The sequence below is a fragment of the Pezoporus flaviventris genome, unplaced genomic scaffold, assembly GCF_033815535.1.
Source record: "Pezoporus flaviventris isolate CSIRO_AGI_PZ_B2104156 unplaced genomic scaffold, CSIRO_AGI_Pfla_v1 ptg000073l, whole genome shotgun sequence".
Taxonomy (NCBI): Eukaryota; Metazoa; Chordata; class Aves; order Psittaciformes; family Psittacidae; genus Pezoporus; species Pezoporus flaviventris.
Genome location: NW_026892621.1, coordinates 3,958,966 through 3,981,898, shown reverse-complemented (window position 1 = coordinate 3,981,898; position 22,933 = coordinate 3,958,966). Strand labels below are relative to the sequence as shown.

Sequence of the window (22,933 nt, the reverse complement as noted above, 5' to 3'; positions counted from 1 at the left end):
GCGGGGGTTGAGGCTGAGGTAACCGCGCGGAGGGACCCGGGCTGAGGTACGGGCGGCGGCCGCCGGGTATGGCCCCGAGAGGGACGGGGCGAAGCTGGCCCCGGAGCGCGACCCTGAGGAGGACGAGGAGGAGGACGAGGCGGCTGCGCTGCTCCTGCCTCTCCTCTTTACACCGCGACCGTTCTCCCGAGCCACTTCCCTCCGGGTCCGTGCTCGCTGAGCGACACCGCAGGAGTGTACCTGAGGGCAGCCCGCGGGCCGCTGAGCGGGTCTGGAATTTGATCTCTGCTCTCTGTAATCTCCTGTTAACTGAAAATGCAGGGGTTTGGTTTTTTTTTCCGGCTGCTAACTGCTTTCCTTTCGCATTCCCGTTCTCCAGCTAACTCCTCTGCGCTGCCTGTAGTTGGCTTGGTCACCTCACGGCAGCCTGTACCCCACTATGGCAGGAGTAAAGGCTTTTCTGAAACGATTCTTAGCAGTGACAGAGGTAAATGGCATTTATTTTTCCCTTCACTTTCTTATAGCTACAGATTATCTCCCCACCACCACCATTATCCCCCTTTCCCTCCTCCCTCCAGGAATGCAGAGAGAAATGGTACAGGCAGAGCTCGGTAAGGCTCAGTGGAGAGCAAGTTCCAACAAGCATGTAGCCTCCCTCTATTTCACCTCAGAATCTCTTAAAAAGAAGTTAGATGTGGAAAAAAAAGTCATAAGATCAACAGGCTTTAGGGAGTCATCTTGTAAGCCGAGATGCCCCAGGATACAACAGTTTATCTTTAAAAACTGTTGATCTCTTGGACATCACAAGGAGATTCAGAGGATCCGAACTTCACCTCATTATCGTTCTTAGTCATCAAGCATTTTGAAAGAGAGCCTACATTTGCTTCATTATTTGTATACTGAAGGCAATTTATAGATTAGAGTTGAATACGTCAAAATACCTGCTCTACTTATAGATACTAACATCGCCTACAGCTTTTTGTTTATGAGAACAGTCTTTCTGTCTGTAGAGGCTTGAAGCCTCGTGCTAATTCTGTTGAGAATTAGCTGTCTATTTGTATAGGCTTGAAGTAAGTGTTACTTCTGCCTTGACATATCAAGGGTTGGGTTGTTTTTTTTTTTTTTAATCCATGCTTTTCTCCCCATCCGAAATTTTTAGCCTGGAAATCCTTTGTAAACTGTTTGTTTGTTTGTTTAGCATACATCAGTAATACCTGTTCAGTAATACCCTGGCTCAGAATTAGGAGCCAGGTACTAGAAACAAGTAAAACAACACCTCAGAATTAGTACAAGATGCTATGGATGAATAAACAGGCAAATGTGGGTGAAGTAACAACAGCACAGGGTTAAATACCAAAATTATGACTGTTTCTAATCATTTTACAGCAATGCCTCAGGTAGTTTCAATACAATGTTAAAAGAAGAAGGATCTTAGCTGGACACCTCCACAGAATCTGGGTCTAGCTCTGCTGAGAACAGAAACAACACTGTTCTCTGTGCAAACTGCTGGGGAATATACCCGTTTAGTTTCAGTGTCTGACTAACAGAGGAGCCCCCCCAAAAATCTGGGCTTTAACATGCAAATTTTTTAAAACTACATGAAACTGGGAGCATTCCAAAGCCTAACATATACTAATGGTTATCTGACTGTGACCATAAACTCATACTTTGAGCCTAGACTCGAAATAAGTTCAGAAGTAAAGCAGAAATGCAAAGCATAGTTTAGATTTTAATTAAATTGCAAATAGGGGTATATCATTCAGTGAAGAGAAATCAGCCAAACAGAGCTTTCAGAGAAGTATTACAAATACCATATCATTTTATTTGTTATAAGCAGTATGTTCTCTTAGCAAGTTCATCCTTTGTACGGAACTAATAAAATACAAAGCAGAAACAGTAATATTGACATATATACAAATTAGATTTTGTAAATGTATGTTTTAACAGATTGAGATAGAAAAGGAAAAATTACATTGATTTCCTGCTTAACATTGATTTTTAGGTAGTATTTGGTGCCTCATTAAATGTCTCTTTTAGACAGACAGCTAATCTTAATTTGAAGAATCAAGAGATGAAGAGGCCATAAATTTTCTTTGGAAGTTAAAAATGTGCTTTATTATAGCTTGCGTTAATCCGGTTTTCTGTATTAACAGAGAGTGGGGGTTTTTCACACATGGAACACAGAAAGCCAATCATTTCATATGGGTAAAGAAATAAAATAGACTACAAATATATTATCTGTTCTATAATTAATTCTAGAGTTTCATTACACAGTATTGAAACGGTGATAATAAAGAAATTATTAATTTCTCATTCAGCTTTTGTTTGCATTATTTCAATGCCTGGTTTTGCATTATGCAGAATTTCTCACCTACTTATCTGACAGAATTCCTAAATTTGACTGGGATCTTTAAGCATTATGAAACAATAATGAAATGTCAGGGTCAGGCCTTCCTGAGCATGAGCAATTCTTCCTTAAATTCAAAGACAAGCAGAAGGGCCTCTAAGCATCAGTTCTAGTTTTAAAATTAGAGGATAACTTGTCTTCACAGAAGATTAGTTATACTTGGAGTATTTTATTGACTATAAAATCCTTAGTTATCTCTTTCCATGTAAACGAATCACATTTTATATTACTTTTAATAATTCAGTTTTTCATGGTAAGTCTTTTTGAAGAGTTTGTTGCCTCTGAAAAAAAAAAAACCCTTATTGCTACATATACTTATTACTATTTATTATTAATTTCAATTATTCAGAAAATTTGAAGCAGGTTATATTGAATCATATGGCAAAAATAGTCTCACTGAAATGAGAAAGGATACATTGTGGAATCTCAAGGTGGATAAGGGTACTAGTATGGACCATACAATCTCCCTTAAATTTCTGTGCAACAGGTTCTAAGGTGTGCTAGGTAGGGTTTTATGGTTTGATCTGAGGTTAGAACAATCAATCTATCAGAGACTCTGTCTGTGATACTGTGATTTTTAAGACTGACTTGAGAAGGACAGAAATCGTAAAAGCTAATAGAGGTGAAAGATTTATGCCTCCTTCTCTCTTTGCAAAAATATGCTAGTTCCAACTTTTGCTTAGTTATTTTGATGTTTCCACTGTGTCTATGCTCCAAGTCTCTAGATGCCTTACAGAGGTTTAAAATCACAAATCACACAGCATGTCCCATCTCAGTATTCTGGATGGAAAGAAAAATTATCTAGCCAAACTTAACATCTAGAGGGCAATCTCATGCACTAGCATGAGACTATCAGTGTGACTGTAAATCTAGCAGTCAGAAGAACAAGTTTTGATTGTGGAAATTGCATTGCTTTAAAGAAAGGGAGTTTAAGTAAGCTAGAATACTATTACATTGCTGCCTTTTTTGAAAGTAACTGTGTATTTTCTCTTGTGTTATGTAGTTTTTAGGTTTATACATCTGGTGGTCTTTTACTAATAACAAGAACTTTGTCTTAGCATATCTTATTCTGTCTTTATTGGCAGGTTCACTTTGGGAAGATATGTTTGTTAAAGGTATTTTTTAATATTCCACTGTACTTCTGTCTTCAATTTTCACATTCTCTATATACATAATTTTACTTGAAGAAAATCAGCAGTTTAAACTATTGGTGGTGTTTTATACATGTGTGTAGCAAAGCCTATAGTATAAACCACATTTCTTGAAGTGATGTCAGAGATCTACCCCTTGGTATGATTCCAAACTCTTTGGAGATTGCACTCCGGTATTGTTATACTGCATTTAGCATGCTGTGCCTTGGATCCAGCAAAACTGATAGGACTAGGTGTAATACAGATTTTTCATAGATAACTGTAGAGCGGGTCAAAACAAGAACCCTGCCAACTAAACATAATCCTCCTTTTCCCAAACTTTGAGGCTTAGACAAAAAAAGAGCAAAATCCAATCGTGCCTGCTTTAAATTCAGTAAAGCCATGATCATACCAGGCTCCCTACCTCTAATTATAATGGATTTTATCCTTCAACTTGGGCTCAAGGATATCCCAAATTCTTAACTTCATTGATTTCATACTGTCTTGAAGAGAATAATTTCCTCTCTAGGATTGTCTGGTTATTCTATGATTGGATATTACCTTCATGTGCTAGTCCCATTCTGATCAAACAGGTCCAAATTGCGTATTACGCACAGGTAGCAGGCAAAAGAATATACAGGAATGAAGAGCTCAAGTATATACTGCTGTCAGATTCGTTAATCCATCTGAAATTTATTTCTGAAGGAAAACTTTAAAGTAACTGAAAGTTTATGACCATTTTGAGTCTCATTTAAAGACAGTTTATCCTGATTTCTCGGGTGATTAAGTTCAAACAGATTTATGAATGTGGGTTGCTCAACTTCATAATGTCAGATTTCTACAACAGTACATGCTTAGACATCTTAAATTAGCAGCTGATGCAACCAAGACTTAGAGTTGTGCTAATATGAGATAGGAAGGAGGTGGCTGCTCTTGTGGTTAAAGCATGGGACTAGCTGCTGAGAGGTCTAGGTTCTATTCCTGGTTGTGTCACTGACTTCCTGTGGGTCACTGAGCCACTTAGATGTGTCTCTTTTACTTGTATATAAAATGGAAATAATGCTTACATTGCCAAAGCACCATGAGGCTGAACTTGTTAGTGTTCATGTAATTATTTTATGCTCATAAAAGGACTTATGTATAACTGTACCAGCAGGTCAAAACCTATATTCCTAATGTAATTCCTTTCATGTAATTTGCTATGTCTTTCTCACACAGCAACTCATTGATTCCAGTTAAGACTAAAAACTCAAAAGTGCAAATTTTAAATTAGAACATCTAGAGAACTTTGCTTCCAGGTTCCGATCGAACATTTGTTAATGAAGAAAATGGAGTTATCTTTGTAAAACTGTGAGAAAGGTAGTTTTGTGGTGTTTACTCCCCCATAATTGTTAAAAAAGAATTAATTCTCTCCCCATACCATTGTTTTTTTTGGAGGATTGTGTGAAGATCTCTTGTTACTTCCATTTCCTATAACCTTTGTCCTGCTTTATAGTTCTTATACATTGTTGTGATGGGATTAATTTGAAATACTATTTTTAAAATCCCTGCTTTTTACATATTTTACCCTAATCTCCAGGGTGCTCTAGATAGATGTAGGAAATAGTGTTGGTCAACTGATTCTGTAGAAAAGCAGTAGTAGTATACACTGCAGCTACTAAACCCCCGTGAAAGGCACAGGATCAAGAGCATCTCCTGGTATCCTGCCTAGCCCTAAGGATTAGTTTCTCAGCATTTCAGCCACAGTGGCATGGATCTCAAATTCATGCTATTTCTATTGCAGAGGGGGAACTCTGGAAGGGTTTAAACCAAGGAGATTGATGTGTCTTTCAAATAAATGGTAAATTAGGTTCATACATTTAGAGTCATAGAATAAGTTGAGTTGGATGGGACCTTCAAAGCTCATCTAGTGCAACCGCCTGCAGTGAGTAGGGACATCTTCAACTAGAGCAGATTGCCCAGAATCACATTCAGCGTGGCCTTGAACATCTCCAGGGGTGGTGCATCTACCACCTCTCTGGGCAATCTGTGCCAGGATTTTACTACCCTCATTGTAAACAGCTCTTGTCTCACAGCCAGCCTGAATCTCCCTCTTTTAGTTTAAAACCATAACCCCTCTTTCGATTGCAACAGGCCCTGCTGAAAAAGTCTCTCCCCATTTTTCCTATAGGCCCCCCTTTTCTTTTTTTTACTTGCATATACTTATAAGCATTTTAAATATTTTGTAATTCTTTAGGACAGATACAGTTGTTACAGGCTGAAGAAAAATTAGCTGGCATTCAGACTATGCTATAGATTTAATTATGAAATACCTTCATTAGTCTTTGCGGCAGATGGGTTGCATGGCTTTCAATAACGAGTTAAGACTAAATAAAGCAGTTGGACTGCTAAAACCTCTTTTGTCTTTGTATATATTTTTTTATTATAATGCTATATAATGAACATATATTATTATAATACTACACATCCTAAACTAATGTCATTTGAGGAATGTTCTGAAAGAAGCACGAGGAGCAGTGGCATAACAATGACGTGGAAGCATCCCTTCCTTACACCTCACAAACTGTATTGCTTCCTTTCCATGGAAGTTGTGACCACTGAGGTACACCCCAACAAAATGCACACAAAACTATTGACTTCTATGCCTGGATTCACAGGTAGCTGTGTGAGACTACTGACAGCAGCACAGTGAAAAAGTACATAAATATTTGTAGTGTTAGGGCATAATATTTTTCAAATGCTGTTTTGTGTAAATGTACACAGATGCTGAACTCAGAGGCCTCAGATGACAGTTTCTACTGCGTAAACAGTATCTGCTTACTCTGTGATTAAATCTTCATCATAAAAATGTTCTGCCAACATGCATGGAATTTTGCTGGGCAGAGAAGCAGTAGCTTTAATCATTACTGACTGTTGAATTTTGTTTTGCAGAAGCACAAGGAAATAAAATATGGTCAGGCAATACAGCTTGAAATAGCTGTTATTTTAAAGTCATCGTGCTTCATTCATGCAAATAGTTCCATTGGTTTCTGGGCTGCCCTTCTGAACTGACTCTTCTTAGTCGTTCAAGTAAATCATTATTTTGATCTACAATCTTAAAACTCTCAAAAAATAAAGTTAATAACTGGCTTTTAGTCTGTGCTAGCCATTTGAGGATGCCAGGTAATGTTAGGAGTGAATCAGGGGCTATTTTGGGAGAAAAATATTACAATAATTTGCAGGAAATAACCTTTTTGTTCCAAAACAGCTGTCATTGAACACTATTATATCTACAACAATTAAAATTATCTTTGGTAACTTTTAGTATTTGGCATTGCTCCATTATTGTTCAGTTAAATATTTTTCAAGTATGTTAGGACTTCTGCCCACTGTGTGCTCGAAACCCTCTATTATCAATACAGAAGCTCTCTCACTTTTGTCACATTGTAGCTTCTCATGGCAGGACATGCGATCTCTTCTGGGCAGATTCTTTGCCATTCTATAGAACAGCAGCAGGACTTCTACAGAGCACTGATGACTCAACATTTACAGTCGAGAATTTGCATTTTAATATGAAGTGTTGAATGCCAAAAGAAAAAAAAATAATTAAAAAGAATGTACTAGCGCATATAAAGTGAATTAGGAAACGTGCGAACATCCTGGTGAATTTAAATAGCTGGTTGGATCAGAACTGGAGGAAAAATAACACTGGGTCAGGAACAAAACACAAAGCAGGCAGAAACCTTGTATTTGTAATTTAGGTTATAAATACTCACTGCTAAAAAATTCTGTGTTACAAAATGGAACTGATTAAAAAAAAAGGCAGGTTTTGGGGGTGCTGCTGATTGATGGCTTTAATAGGCTTCAAATAATAATTGAGAATATTTCCAGTGCTGAGACTTTGTGTTCACTCAGATCATAAGTAGTGACATAGTTTGTGAGCTGTTCTTCAGAATGAAATCTGTATTATTTGTTTTGTAATAGCACTTGTGGGTCCTACTCATGGCTTTGAGTCCTCAGGATTAGCAGAGCAGAACTTTTCAGAGTCCTATGTTGTATGTGTGTAACATATAGTAATGTTTCATTAATAGCACATTTGCATGCTGTGATATGCTTACTTGCATTTGCGTCACTATAAGATACTATAGAAGCATCCCTTCTATGGAACATGTATCAGGTGCCATCAAACTGATTTTTCTACATAAGATTTTACTCTTCAAACTTAATTATTTGTATTTTCTTACCCTATTCATTGTTGTGTTTGCAAAAAAAATGGGAACAGGCAGAGGACATTGTGCCAATTTTTGGTATTTGAGTTTGGTATATACCATCAAATAATAAAACGTAGCAGTTTAGTACACTGTGGGCTGCAGCCTGGCAACCCACAGTTGTTTCAGTGAACTAAAGGAGACTGAATCTGAACTCTCCTGCTTGCTGTTGAAAATATCTGGCATTTGGGCCGGATCACCCCTTTGTGTGTTTGCTTCTGTGGACCTTTCATTACGCTGTGTACAGTTCTTTGGTCCAGCAGCTGAACCTGAAGCAGTAAACTAAAGCAGTTGAACCGAAGTACAGAAAATAGAGGTAAAATGGTACAATAGAAAATCTGATCGAACTGGAAAGCTGTAATTTACATTGATATTGTGTTTCACTTATTCCAGCTCAGATACGCTTAGTTATAAAGCATCCACATATAAAAAGGAATTTTGTTGTGTGGAGTTAGGCTCTGCTATTTTCTTTAAATAGACATTATAGGTAATTCAACTTGTGTCACTGAAAATCACTGAAAACCTAATCTTTTTAATAGTAACATACAGATAATAAAGTGTATCAGAAAACAGAATTTTCTCTCTTAAGAGAGTGTAACAGCACAAACTCAGTCATAATTAAAGTCACATTTTCAGTAACAGCTGTTTTTCCATAATTTGTTTTGTCAATGATCGTTTACACGTCTTCAAATGACCACAGAGTGAGCAAACATCATTTGAAATGGGAGGGAAAAAAATTGACAGCTACTTCTTCCAGATAGGCCACAAAGGTGTCAGCTCACTGGGGAATAGCCCTGATAATTTCACTCCTAGAAATAGATGGAGAGACACTGACAGAGCATGGAATTGGCAACAAAAAAGGTTTTGGGGGAAAAAATGGCTTGTTTGTACACTGCGAATTGGACAGCTTTGTCCTTTTTGCTGGCAGGATAGAACTACTTATCAAATTGTGCATGTATATAAGCGAAAAGCATAGCAATAAATGTTCAAGATGTGAAAAGCAAAACTTAAAATTTCATATTCTATATCGTCATGCTAGATGCAGAGGTGGGGGGTTGTATGGTTTCATCTTTCGTTGTGATTATTGGGAGAAAAAAAAAGATAGAAAAATTACTTTTATCTCTAGATATATGTCCAGAAGATTACTGTAGTGTTCTTGCTTGTGAGAATGTAGCCCATGCCTCAGAATTAAGTTATTAAAACTCCTAATCTTAGCTCAGAACCAAGAAGTGATTTAGCGTAACTGCTCTCACATATGGCAGCAAACTCCTTCCATTCTATCTTTTCTGTCTCCAGTTTCCTGTTTACTCATCATGCAGTTCCAGCCTCTTTCTGTCAGGAGTTCTTTACTTGTGAGTGTACCTTTCGGGGGTTGGAAACCTCAGCTCCATTTGTACAGGGTTTTACCTCAGCTTTTTGTTATATAGTGTTCCCATTTCTTAAATTGTATGGTGTGATCTCTTATGGTCTGACCCATTTATAAGCTCAGGTTTTTAGATGTTCTCAAGCCTTTCTTTAATTTAAGGTTTCTACTTCTGAGAAGCAGTCCTTGTTCAAATATATGCATTTCTCTTACTGGCAGTAGTTTCTGAAATAGACAGCAGTAGATCTTATTGCCCAGTTATGTTTTCTTCCCTAACACTCTGAAACCATTTAAACTGGGAAAATAATGACTTCCAGTAGCCAGGTGAAATTAGGACTGTGGAAAAGAAACCCAGCCAATCTGCTGTGGATTTGAGGGAATGCCAGCAAAGCCAGAAGTTAAATTCCCCTATTTCTGACTTCATTATCTTTCTGTCTTTTAAGAATTATTATCAAAATATTTCCTATTAGTGTTTCTAGAAGATCTGGTAGTGTTATTCGTAGGACTGTATTTGTGTATTCCTTCACACATCAAAAATTAATTTTATAGTTAGTTATTCTCAACATTTTCAGTAGTGCTGACTTCCAGCTACACTTCTACTCTACACTTTTATACTATACACTTTTACACTGTACTGCTTTTCCAGATGTCAGTTATCTATCACCCTTAAACTTAAATAACATCAGCTGAAAAAAAAAGATAGAAAAAGGACTATCATCTCTAGATAAATGCCCAGAAGATTACTGAGATGTTCTTGGTTATAATTCCTCAGAATTAAGTTATTGAAACTTCTAATCTTAGCTCAGAAAACTTTACTAAATAACAGCAATTGAGCTATTTTTTTTCCCATAACTAATTTCAAATTGAAATATGTCCCTCAACCCATGTTAGAAGTAGAGAGTTGCCCTGGACATGAGCCAGCCTTTTAAAATCCTTTTTGAATGAGAAAGGACTAAAATTGTCTTAGTATCTTTGGTTTGCTTAACCTGTGTCTTTTAACCATTGGGTGTCATTTGGAGCAGCATTACCAGTCTGCCTGTGCCCCCAAGCTTTGGAAAAATCATTTCTTTCCACTTTTGCTTCTATTAAGAAGGCAGCCACACCACTCTTGCTGATGCGTTAAGACAGAGCACAAGTGGGCATATCCTGCTGTCAGAAATGTGCACACATGTGACTTACAACAGGAATTGTGTGGGTGTCTGAGATCAGAGCTTGGTCCGACACGTGCTCTGTCTGAATTAGCATCCCTTTATGCTGTAGGGTAGTGAAAAACTTCACCCAGGGTCCAGAAAAGGAAGGAGCACATCGTGCTCTGCAAGTGCGCAGCAGGGGTCCCCGGGGCTGGCTGAAGCCCTGCGCTTCCCGAGAGGAGAAGAGGGAAAGGAGGGAATCTTTCTAATGAGGCTGATAAATTGTGTGTATGGTAGGGGTGGGATCAGAGCTGAAAGTAAAAAAAGGTTTCTTCTAACAAGGAGCAGATTTTCTGTGTTCTCCTGACCTCGTTGTTCCATTCACTGAAACACTGTCTTGATTTTCTTTCTGTGCTTGGGGAAGCAAGGAACTAGGAGGGCTTTTTGATCTCTCCTGGGTACTTCGGAGCAGGGATTCCAGGTGTATGCTTCAAAACACATCTTTGGAGAAAAGGGCATTAACAAGAACCAGTTGTCTGTTTCCCCTGCTGGTTCTATCTATTGTTTCAATTAGACACTTCTGCTGTTCTCAACCATTGCTAAATGCCACTAAAAGGGGTTTCAGACTAACACAAACTTTCTGGATCTAGAAATGTATGTAGGGCACAACAATAACACCAAAAATCCCAAACATCAAACCAAAAGCAGAATAACTGTCAGAATCATGATTAAAAGGTCTATCTGGAGTCTTCAGATTGATTCACATCATAGAAAACATTAAGCATAACCAAAATTCAATTTAAGAAGCATTGACTTCCTAGGTCTGCATACACTTGTTTTCAACACAGATCTCTTTAGTTTCACATCCCTTAGACAGACCTATACTTCTATCCCAGAGACACAACAGAAAGACACCTGGGTACACACCACAGGCTGCAGTTTGCCTGAGCTGAGCGAAATGAATCTGCTGGAATGCTGGAACTTTCTTCCCTGCCTAAACAATGCATCCTGACCCCCAGCATCCCACTTTTCCTAGGAAGAAACTGGCCAATCTAACAGTGGGAAATGAAATGCAGAGGAATAATTCCCTTAAAAAAATGAGGACAGCAGTTAGTGGAAGAAGGATAGCTACAGTGTGATCAATTGCCTGCTAGCCAGTGATGTCTCAAAGACAGACTGCAGGTGGGGAAAACTGAGAGAGGAGGACCTTTCCAAGACAAGCATGTTCCTGGGTTTATGTCCTAATATTGTGCATCTAAAACCATTCACATCAGACCTTTTGGTGAGTGGTTTTTCAGCTATAGAATCTCTGGTTTCTTTGTAAAAGGTTTTTGTTTGCAGGTTTTTTTTGGCGGTGGTGTAGTTTTCTTTTTTGGTGCTAAAATTTTTAAGTCTGCTTTAAGCTTTCTTACAAGGACTGCATTTCTTTCCTATGTGATGTTACCTGTCCTGTGGCTAGGAAAACTGGCATTAGGGAGACCTGTTGAAGAGAAACATACCTGACCTGCCTTTCGTGTTCCCTTAAGTGAATGTCTTTCCCTGGCAGTTTATGGGCAGGAACGTTAAACATTAAAAATCTGCTCAATTGTGTAGAAGATTCTTTGAGTAGATAAATGACCCTGTAATAACTTCAACTCTCCAAGCAGATGTTAATTAGGCTGTGAGTAATTTCTAAAGCATTGCCATAGTGATAGTTTCCAGAATGTTCTCTGCTCAAAGTAGAATTTGGGAAATTCCTTTTATAAAGGGGTTTTAGTTATTCCTGGAATATAAGAGAACAGAAATGTTTCCAAAGATTATTACTTTTTAATGTTATTTTATTCACTTAAACCAGTGAGGTGATTTGACCTGTTTATGGACTTCCTTACAGGATAGAGCTGTATTCTGAATGATACAAGAGTTGAGGAAGTTTTCTGTGTTACTGAAGATCTTGTGTATTCTCTGTCAACTTTAAAAGTGGCATTGTAGTACCAGCACTTCGACCACAACTCCACATTTGTACATGTCACTACCATGAAATAACTTCCATTAATGTCATTATTTGTATGTGTGTATCAATGAGTGCAGGAATCAAGACTTCATTTTAATGTCTGACAGTGAGATGAGCAGAATATAATCTCTTGCTCCTTTTCTCACAACTATGGGTAGCCTCTGAGGAGTGCTTTGCCCCGTCTCTGTTTCCGTTAGTGGTCTGCAGCGCATTATGGAAAACAGACAAGTTCTTCTCTGCAACTTTGTTTCCCAACTCTGGAAAGCTGTTTCAGACTCCTATGGAACTATAGCTGCCTGCCTGAAAGCTAGAAGCAGACAGAACTGAAACCTAAAACGTACATCTCACGCAGAAAAAAAACCCGCCTTCAAAAATGGCAATGGTGAGTGACAACACAGTCCAAGTGCGCTTGGACTTCTAAGCGCACACTTCCTAACTGTGAGGGAGGGGAAGATGCTAGGAAATGGCAAACTCAAGAAGTAAGAGAAGTAGCTTCTCTAAAGATATTAAGTTCCGATACAATTGCTTTGCTCATGTGTTAATTTGTGTCTGAAAATGACCCTCAACTTGTCCTTCTTATTGACAATTTTTTCTCCAAACCTTCTCCTTTTCTGTGCACACTGAGGTGCTCTTTTATCGTTTCCCCCAGATAACTGCGTGTCAGGTATTTTTGCCTGCTTTCTTTGTTGGTGGCTTATGATAAAGTGTTAAGGCTGAGGAAAGGTCCTGAGGTCCTGGCATCTTTCTGTACAGAAGCAGAAAGATTTTGTTGAGGTAGTATTCTGTTTTGGCTGTGTGTGCCAGAGTGGATTTATAGACATAAAGGAGCATTTAGACATAAAAGGAGCACCTTTATGCTTGATTTCAACACCACCAAAGAATTACCAATAAGATAAGATGGAGTACTAGTAAAAATAAGTGATGTTTTCTAAATTACTTAACAATTTAAATGGGCTCCTCCGTTGCAAAGACCACTGGAGGACTATTGATAACAGTTTAAGTGTAATGGTATGTAGGAAGCTCTGTTAGGAGACAGTAAGAGAGCTGCACTACACTTTACAGCATTGTTACGACTTGTAGATATGAGGGACTTGGACCAACCTGTAAAAGGCAAAGGTCACTTGACTCAGTAACTATGTATGCAGGGAGGGCTCTTCTAGCGCTGGAAACTGGAGAAAGAGGTAAAAGATGTAATATTTAATTCAGAGTAAGAACATAATTGGAACCAGTCATCTAGAGAGTGATGTGTGACTACCAGAGCCTGCAAACCAAGTTTTAATAGATATCTAGAAGATATGGTTGATTATCAAGAAATAGTTAAATGCTTGCTAGAGCAATACCTGGGGAGGTTATTTGACTTTGTCTGGAGTTGCTTTGATGCATTCTTTCCACTATGTTCAATAGTATATTGAATAGTAAAATCCATGTAACCTTTCTCTTAACATCACCTTTATCATCTGGGTTGGTTTGGTGTTTTTTTCCTCCCCTGTACATTTTCTTCATTCCTTCCATAATCTAAATGAAAGACCATCAATGCCTCCAGAGCTGTTCACAGCAACACTTCGTCTTTATAGTTTAATTCTGTGAAACTCTGTATTTAATCTTAGCTTTCTAAATGTTTAGATTTGCCACTTTCTGGTTCTTCTCTAGTTTTATATAAATGGGAACCATTTGGCATGTCTGACATCACATGTTCTGCCAAGCAGCAGAGAAGCTAATTGAAATACTCTGAGTATTTCAATTGCAATCTGTTGGCCAAATTCTCAGTTGTCAGCAACTCAGTTGTCGTAATCATGGAGCTCCACAACAGTACATGGAAATATGCCGACACAAATTGAGCCCACAGCCCACTATCTGTGACTGAGATCTGTTGTTTCATATACTGATGGAAAGGAAATTTTTTTTACATCCTGACACTGTTTTCTCCAGCAACATGGTTTCTCAGGAATTGCCACCTTTGTCCTCCTCATTATGGAATGTGCTATATCTAGCAGCTAAGATGAACTGTTGTACCATCCAGGATTGAATGGGGCAGCGGTCACATCCACTCTTGGCAAATAGTTTCAGCCTTGGATCCTGTTTCTTGTATCCTGATGCTGAGAGTTCTGTTTACTACAGTTTTCACAATAGGCTTTGAGAACGAGTACTCTGGGAACACAATAGTGTACCTCCCGAAGAGTTGCCAAGAGGGGAAAAAAATAGACTTCCTTCTTTGGCAGTGGCAGAATATAGGTAAGGCTAAGCAGCATTCTTAGCCAGCAAGAATGGCATAACAATATATTTTGACTCCAATAGCTCAAATGAAGGTTCCTTTGAGAAAATGCATTTTTCTTGGGCAAGGGGAGTCTACAATGGCTTTTCTTGTGAAAGAAGAATGCATATGGAGGTAAAGGAGAGGAGGATGGAATTCAAACATTGGAGGAGAAAGGGAACTATGAACATCTCGATTCTCAACCTGCTATAGGCCATAGGTAGCAAGAAATGCAATTTAAAGTAGAGGATACCGTGAGTGTCTACGAAAAATAGTAGGACATCCTGATTATAGGCAGTGAATCACAACTGCTTGAAGTCATCAAGAGGCATTCTAATATGAAAAATAGACTGTGATATCATGAATACCCATGAGATGTTTCTGGAAATATAGGAACAGTGAGAGAAGGAACCAAAATGCACAGGACTGCTTCTCATCATCAGGCAGACTGATGCTTGATCTACTTCCCAGGAGTTGTTTTCTTGTATGGGAGAAGGACAGAAGGGTTGTGGTAAGAAGGAAAGAGAATATCCATCGTGCTTTTTTTCCTCATCTTCCCTGGAGAAGGAATAGTGTACCTGCCACTGAGGCTGGGCCTGGCCATCAACCACAACTCCTGTCAGAAGCAACGTGGCAGAGATAATGCTGCTAAAGGACTGGGAATGCTCTTATACTGTAAGGGAGAGTGTACCAGTAAGGAGCTGGAAGCATAAAATCTAAATGAGGATACTTCACTGGGAAGGGGAAACAGAAGAGACAGACAGAGAATAAGGAAAGAAATAGGAAGAGCAAATAGATGAGTAGAGAAACTCCAGCTTCTGGATTTCTAGTCATTATGATTTCCTTACAGACTGTTACAGATTTTAGCTGTATAGGTGCTGATTTTGGGTCACCTAACAAAAAGGGGAGCTATAGCCTCATAACTGAGGCTCTAGCCTGATTGTGGCTCTTGTTTATACATGAGGCTTTTTTCCTTTTTTTCCTCAATCATAGTGTCAGTTTTGCTCATCTTCAGCAGCATTCACAACAGAATTAGTCAGACTTCCACTCAAAAGACATGTTTTTTAAATTAAGCTTTGACCAAAGAACAAATGGATTTAAAACCCAGGAAAAAAACCATTTCATAGAACTTTGAGAAGTTCAGTAAAGCCCCAAACTTATAAATTCCACAGGTGTGACGAACCCCCCGTACTCTTGCCTGCTCTTTTCCTCGTCTCAGCCAGTGAAGGACTTCAGTGCCCCTGCTTTAATTCCCAGTGCCTTTAAAATCAGACAGGACTTGTGCCTTAAACACATCTAATCTTCCCATAGCTCACCCCTTCTTTATCCAGAGCTTTTAATGTCTGTTTCAGTAATCACACAGAGGGTTCTGTAAACTGTGACAGTACCAACACAGTATAGTTGGGATGTCCACGGGTCATCCGCAGGGCAGGTGTACCCTGGGAAGACGCACTGCGAACTCCCCCCGTTCCCCTGGCCAGATGCAGGATTGCTCTGGGGAAGGGGAGGATGAGCGCTGCTGTGGGTGGTGCACCGCAGCTTGCGCTGGTTGGCTGCAGCTCCCCTCGCACTGGAATATGCTGACTTTTGTATGTATGTGATAAATGTGTTTTAAGAATAGCAGTGATTTCTTAATCCAGTTTTGCAAGTACAAACAATTACAATGCCTTGTAAAAGAGTTGCTTAGATTCCATAGTCCCAATGTAACAAAGATCAAACTGCCTTGCAGCTTCTGTTGATCGCTTTTCTTCCTGCTCGAAGGAGGAGGGAAAGCAATACCAGAGTTTGAAATTTATATCTTAATTTCTTTATATGAACTTCTAGGGAAGAGTATCAGAAATAGATCCTACAATTTTATCTTTATTAGTAGATGGTAGTAAGAATTGGTGGCTTTAAACACAGTTGCTGTTTTGTGCTAGCAGTTCAATATGAATTTTCTAACAACCCAGTGTATATTGAAGAAATGAAAAAAAAAAGCATTTTAGTTCCTCAGAACAGAGCAAAACAGTTTTTTTCTTAACACTTTCTACATTAGTGATGGGATTTCTGAATTATGCTGTTCTTTTAAGACACATGGGAGATTAAATATTTTATTGCTGTATGTGTGCAGCTATATTTCAGTTTTGAAAGGAAAGCCTAGAATGACATTTAAGCTCTATATGCCCAAAAGAACCCAAATCTGGATCTTCAGTTAAAACAAGAAATATGCGTTAGTGGGGTATTCTCTTTTTAAACCCAGTCCCTCATGCACAATGCTGCAGTGGCATATGAAAACACACAGAAAATAAATCAGCACAATGTGACACTGTTGGCAGGAATACCTTTTTGCGTGTAGAAGATAATCCCAGGACTGATCTGGCATATGCTGTCTGAATTGTCTTGCGTCCCGAGGGTGAGTTATTCTTCTAACACAAGGCTCAACATGGAAGGTGTTTACCCTTTTAAATTAGGGATTACAGAATCTACATACAAAACTACAGGGTAAAAAAGTGATGAAAATGTGTTTTGGTTTGTTTTTTTTTCAACTGGGATGCTAGAATGTTATGAGTTTAGATGAAATTGTATCTTTCCTATAGGTAGTGTAGCCAAGATCTGTTTCAGAGCCCACGGGTGGAAAAACACCAAGCCCTGTTTCTCTTCTTTCTCTGTTCCCTTATTTCCCTCCCATCTCCCTATTGTCAACTGGGGGAAATTGGCAATGAGGTTGCATGTGCGTGCACTTGGGTTGGGGCCAGAGGAACAACCCCAAAAGCCTCCTTCCTGCAGCTGCAATAAACAAGAAAGTGAAATGTAGTGTGTGCATACACTCAGCCAAAGAACTTGACATGAACATTTTAATTGTGGGGGTGCATTTTTACCTTTTTTCTTCTTTTCTAGAGTGCTAGCTAAGATTTTTCCTTTACAGCAAGCTTTTAAAATCCTGCATTGATTTTTAAAAGGATTTTTCTATCATAAGCAAAATATAGGACATGATTTGGCTGTATTTTTGTCAGCCATTCAGTTATTTGTAGCCTACTGTCTCTCTATTACTCAGATTATTTCCTTTTTTTACCAACCCTTTTCATAAGACTTCTCATTGTCTGAAGACGGAAGTTTCCAAGCTAGTGCTGCCCAAGCTGCTTTTCACAAGAGTAAAAATGAGGAAATGATTAAATGTATTTGAATTTTATCATGCTTTCAGTTTTAATAGCATTGGGACTCTTGTCGCTGTACCACATTTAGTCATAACCTCGAATTTCCTTATGGCTCTGGGCAGTAGAATTTGTCTGATGGAGAAGCGTGTCCTGCCAGTGCTCCCTGAGGAGCGAGTCCCCTGCCGCTGCGAAGCGCCGGGCTCATGGCGTGGGATAAAGCAGTTGTATGTGCCATTGCCCCCTGCTGGAAAGCGCCTGGAATACTGATTTCTACGTAAAACGCACTGCGCGACAATGTTTTCTCTCGGTTACTCAGGAATTCCTGTCGCGGTAGACATGTTCTTCATGGAAATTGATGGGCCGTTTCTGTTTCCAAGATCGAAACTGCACTTAGTAAATACATTCAATGGCAGTATCTCAAAACATGCTATGGTATTAAGACAAAGGAAGCTTAATTTTAAAACTAGAAGAGAACTGGAAGCTGCCTGATTGAGATTTGTTTCACGTATCCACAGTGGTGATCTTCTAAAAAGCATTTATTTGGCTTTTTCTTTACAATTCTCCATTTTGACGTAATAATAAGCACTCTATCGGGCAATAGGAGTTCAAATTCAAAACAGAGGTGTAAAGGTGCAAAACTCTTACGAATAGTTACAAATGAACTAAGATTAATTGGCAGCCATCTCAAAAAATCAATGAGATTGATCTCCTGCGTGTTTGCATCACACAGAAATGGTATCAGATGTCAGATGTTGGTCCAACTGGGTGTGGTAGTGGTTCCTGAACTGGTGCAATGCCTTAGCTTTTAGTGATTAGTGTAAAAGCAAGGAACTTGAAACACGTGAACATTGGATTAACAGCAGCTCAGCCAACAGTGAATGACTGAAAGGCATTGAATGGCAAATCATTAATTCAGAACATAAGAAGTACTACTTTCAGGATCTCTGTGCATTGCGGAAGGGATAAGGGATAAGATAGCAGACAACTTAATGTATCCTAATAATTTTCTTTTTTTTTCTTTTTAATAATATTGTAAATGGTTCAGTATCTTTACAGAAATTTTCACTGTAAGTTTTGGTTTGTTTTTTTTTCCTTCCAAAATATGGTAATTATATTAATATCAGGAAGACAACAGCCAAAGAACAGCTACGGAGTATCCCTAGTGAGAAGATGTCACTAGACTTGAAAATCCATTCTAACCAAAGAGAGGGGAGAGGATAGGCCTTTTATGCTGAAGTGAGTTTTTGGCATACAGATTCTGTACACTGTTACAAAAGCTGATGTGCTCAGAGTAAGAAATAATACAGGTCTCTGAGTGCAATCACTTATGAATTACAGATACTGTGTGCTTTGTGAAGCAAGAGGCTGATGTGAGCTGTCTTTTCTCTTGGTAATTGAAAAGCAAGTATTTGCAGTAAGAGACACAGAGCTAGTAAACATCCATAAATACATGCATAAGGTTGAAAACTATTCCACTGTTCAGAGGCAGGAAAGATGTGCTGAGACCTGGGGCCCCTTCTGTTCTTCTAGATAGAAGATGGTACAGAAGGACCAAGTGCAAGTGCATTCACATGCCTCTCTGGCCTTTTGCCACTGCAGCTGGCCCCACAGAACCTGCAGTGCCCCAGGGCCCTGCCATGGAACAGCTCACCTACTGCTCTTCAGTGGGTTTCTTGAAAGGGTCCTGCAGCCGATTGGTCTCTGTTAGGGACCTACGTTAGGTCCCTGTGGTTTCTCTTTCACAATGGAACATGTATATGAGTGTTCTGGTATGCTGTTTCTTTCACTGCCACTTTTCCTGTAAGGCAGCATAACTGGTGATGTTTACCTGGCAGTTACCTGCTTTACAGGATTTTTTGGTAAAATAACTCTTTGAGAAGATAGGTGATGCTTTGGCCAGAAAGGAGACTTCTGTTTTTTTTTTTTTTAAGCAGCATCTTTCTACCCCTCTTTAGCCCTGAAATTTATATTGGTATGTTGAAAATGATGGAGCACAGTATTTGCATTTGGGCAGCAAGTATTTCCTCCACTAAGAATATACTGACATGCATGCTAATGCACACTTCCAGCTGTTTAAAATGTAAATGGACCTTGTGCTGGGTTAGCAATCAATTTTGTAGCATTATGGCCTTTACTGGCTTAAATCCTCCTTATAGAACACACCTGATTTTTAGCCTCCCTTGATATTAAAGTAAGTGCAATTGCCTTGTAAACACCTTGGACTCCTTTTGGTGTGGGTTTCATGAATAGAACATGCTTACCGTAGCAGCAGATCAGGTGCCAGTATTTCGCATAGAAAACCAGTCTCCTCGAAGCCCAGCCTAAATCAGTTTGTTGTAAACCAGCTTTCAAGCTGTTGCAGCAAGATCAGCTAAATAAGCAGAAAGTCATTTAGCCTTTTGTGTGTGTATCAGAAGCTAAATAACTGGGGTTCTGATCAGTTGTGCTGGTAAATCACTTTCGATGCTAATTCAACACAGCATGTTGCTGAAAACCAGAGCTGGCATTAAGATACTTTTCTGCATTAGATGATGGATTGTGTTTTAGAACTGTATTGTGCAAACTGGGCACAAAAGTTAGTCTTGACTTCATCATTATTTCATCACCTATTTCAGACTTACTGAACTTGATGCAAACGAAATGGCAGACTTCAAACACAGGTTTTAGAGTTCCTTTCGAACTTCATGGATAAAACCTGGAATATGCAAGGTCTTATTTCAAGAGAATGAACAGGCTTTCTGGAACACGGTCGTATATTTGACAATGATTGATTGATTGAAATGAATGTTTTTTTCTTGTCTGTGTCAGTTTTATCCCCATATGTTTGTAGCTGTTAGGTATCTTTTCCGAGTTCTTTTTCAAGAGCAAGCCTTACTGGAAATGTAGCTTTTAGATTTTTCCAGTTCTTGAAGACCAGTTTTTGAATGTAGCATAGCTCAAAGGAAATGGTTGGTCTGTGATTGTCTGATGGTGAAATTTAGTCAGTGAAGGTCTTGTGATACCTTGTGGAAGCGTGCACAGATTGTAATTGCTTCCTGGCAGTGGTCAAGGAAGTGATTTATATATTAGAAAGCATCGACAGAATGGAAAGGGAGATGTGGTGGGCTGAGCTGTAGTAAAGGGCCCTGTAGTTTTGAGAGCAGAGGTGCCAAGCTCGGCTGATGCTGAATGGTGAGGCAGAAGTGTAGATAAAAGGCCGGATACAAAGTGCCTGTAGCTGGATGTTGACTCTTGTACTCAATGACAAGCCAAACAAACAGCAGAAGTCTCAGGAACAGAGACACGATTTCCTGATTCTACTCTAAAACAAACTGACTGATTCTCTGCAGGCCAGAATCAAATATCTGGGTAGATTCCCTCAGTTTTCACAAGCCTTTCTTGTGAGGAAAGAACATAATTGTGCATTTTCACAGGTAACTTGCACAGTTGCTGCCAAATTCACTTTAACTTGGCTGGCTTCATGTTATGGGTGCATTGCTTAGAGGGGAGAAAGACCACAAGAACTGTCCAGCTGGGTTAAACCAATGCTCAATATAATTCTCTCGCTGAGTAATGGCAATATGAGAGGATAATAAGAAAAAGATGTTTTATAGAGTGAATTTTGACTAGTGAGTAATGAGAATTTCCTGAGATGTTCTATTTTTTTCTCTCTGAAATTCCACAGAATGGGAAAAAAGTCTGGTTCGAGAGGGCCACAATCACAGAAAAAAGGACAAATCATCAGACCTACCAGAAATGTTTGCTCTCACCATTAAATCTTAGCTCCAAATTTGAATTTCCTCTGCTGTGTGTTGTACTAACTTGCAGAAATGAGCTGGAAACTCACTGGGGAACGGCTGCTGAGCTGCTGAACAAATTTCCTGCTCCTACTGCACAGAAAGCATGCGCTACAATGGTATGAGTGGACTTTGTATGGCTCCTGTACGTGAATAAAGGCTGTTAAAGCTATTTCTGACAAATCTAACCCCCACTTTGCCTCTTTCATGGCATTTTAAGAGAAAATATTAGTGAAGGTTCCCCATCTTCCAACCGGAAAGAAAATAGAAACACATTCTTCTGAATTGCTGAGTCACTCTGACACTCGGAGCCAAAAGCTGATGCAATTCATCTTTTATCACCGGAAGATCTCTTTGGTAATCACAGACACACCTCTTCTTTCAATAGCTTCTGTAAGGGACTGCTGATTCCTCAGACTTAACCCAGCGTGTACAAATCACAATTCTGTTTTCTAGTCCCATTCTCTAAGAATAAAGGTTTAAACTTCAGAGACTGCAGCTAAGGAAATTTCAGTCTTTTGCCATGGAATTGCAAGGTGGCTTATGCACAGAAATCCAGAGCAAAAGCACTTGTAAAACATGGAACGCTATTCTAGTGTTTTAATGTGTATTTAATTCTTAACACTGGTTAAAAGTCTTACTTTTGTGCTGTTTGACACGATGGTCTGTTTTTAATTGTAGCAGGAATTGTTTGAGCTTTGACTGAGTGGAAATACAACCAACAAATTCTCCATTTTCAGTCACTTCTCTGATGTCATACATAATACCAGACTGTATCATCACAACTAAGCAATTTCTGTAGGTGACTAACTCAATGTTTCATTACCAATGGAAGGAGGACCAGCAATGCTGTTCCATTCACTTTCTGTCACCAGCTTGATTAAGGAGAGGTGATGCTGTCCTAAGAATTTCAAGTTTGACCTGGTAAGAATTGTAATACAAATTTTGCTAACTTCTGCATCAAATGAACAAGCCCAATGTTAGAAAAATGTTCAGCTGGCATTTCAGTTGTCTATAATATTAATTTAAATGAAAAATTACAGGCACTTGCAGGAGAGTGAGAGAAAGAAGAGATCAATGTATTGCTTCTTTTACTGTTAGCAGCTCTCCAGTTGAAGAAATAATTGATATTCCTTCTTCCACACCCTTCTGCCATAATTATGTAAAGAATCTGGATTATGCTTCCGACTTGATTTAACTGTTTTATAATAAGTCACAAGCATACCTTGCCTACTTGATGATATTCCTTTAAGGCTGTGCCAGTCTTTCCATTATTAAATCATGTTTAGTGTTATATACTGGTTGCTTAAAAAAAACCAAACTCACTTCAAGCTTGAACTTGCTATGCATTCTCAGCTAGCCATATGTGTGAGGGAGCAAAAAAACCATCAGTGCTACTCAGCAACTTAACACACTATTTTTCATTTAATGGGAATTTTGGCTTTTCTTTAAAAATATGGAAAAAAAAATCCTAATGAGGGCTTCAGTGTGTTAGTGGGGAGAAT

The 22,933-nt window shown here is 38.9% G+C and overlaps 1 protein-coding gene and 1 long non-coding RNA gene across 2 annotated transcripts in view; one reads left to right on the top strand and one right to left on the bottom strand.

Annotated features, from left to right (window-relative positions):
• Positions 1 to 19,938, bottom strand: part of PPARG (peroxisome proliferator activated receptor gamma) — a 78,070-nt gene extending 58,132 nt beyond the window's left edge. The window contains exon 1 of the mRNA XM_061472948.1: positions 19,914 to 19,938. The gene's annotated coding sequence lies outside the window, so the exon portion shown is untranslated. The remainder of the gene's footprint in view (positions 1 to 19,913) is intronic.
• Positions 5 to 6,272, top strand: LOC133279354 (uncharacterized). The gene is made up of 4 exons (XR_009746850.1): positions 5 to 269; positions 380 to 487; positions 3,493 to 3,522; positions 5,321 to 6,272. It is a non-coding gene; the product is annotated as an uncharacterized LOC133279354 (long non-coding RNA).
• Positions 19,939 to 22,933: the final 2,995 nt, after the last annotated feature.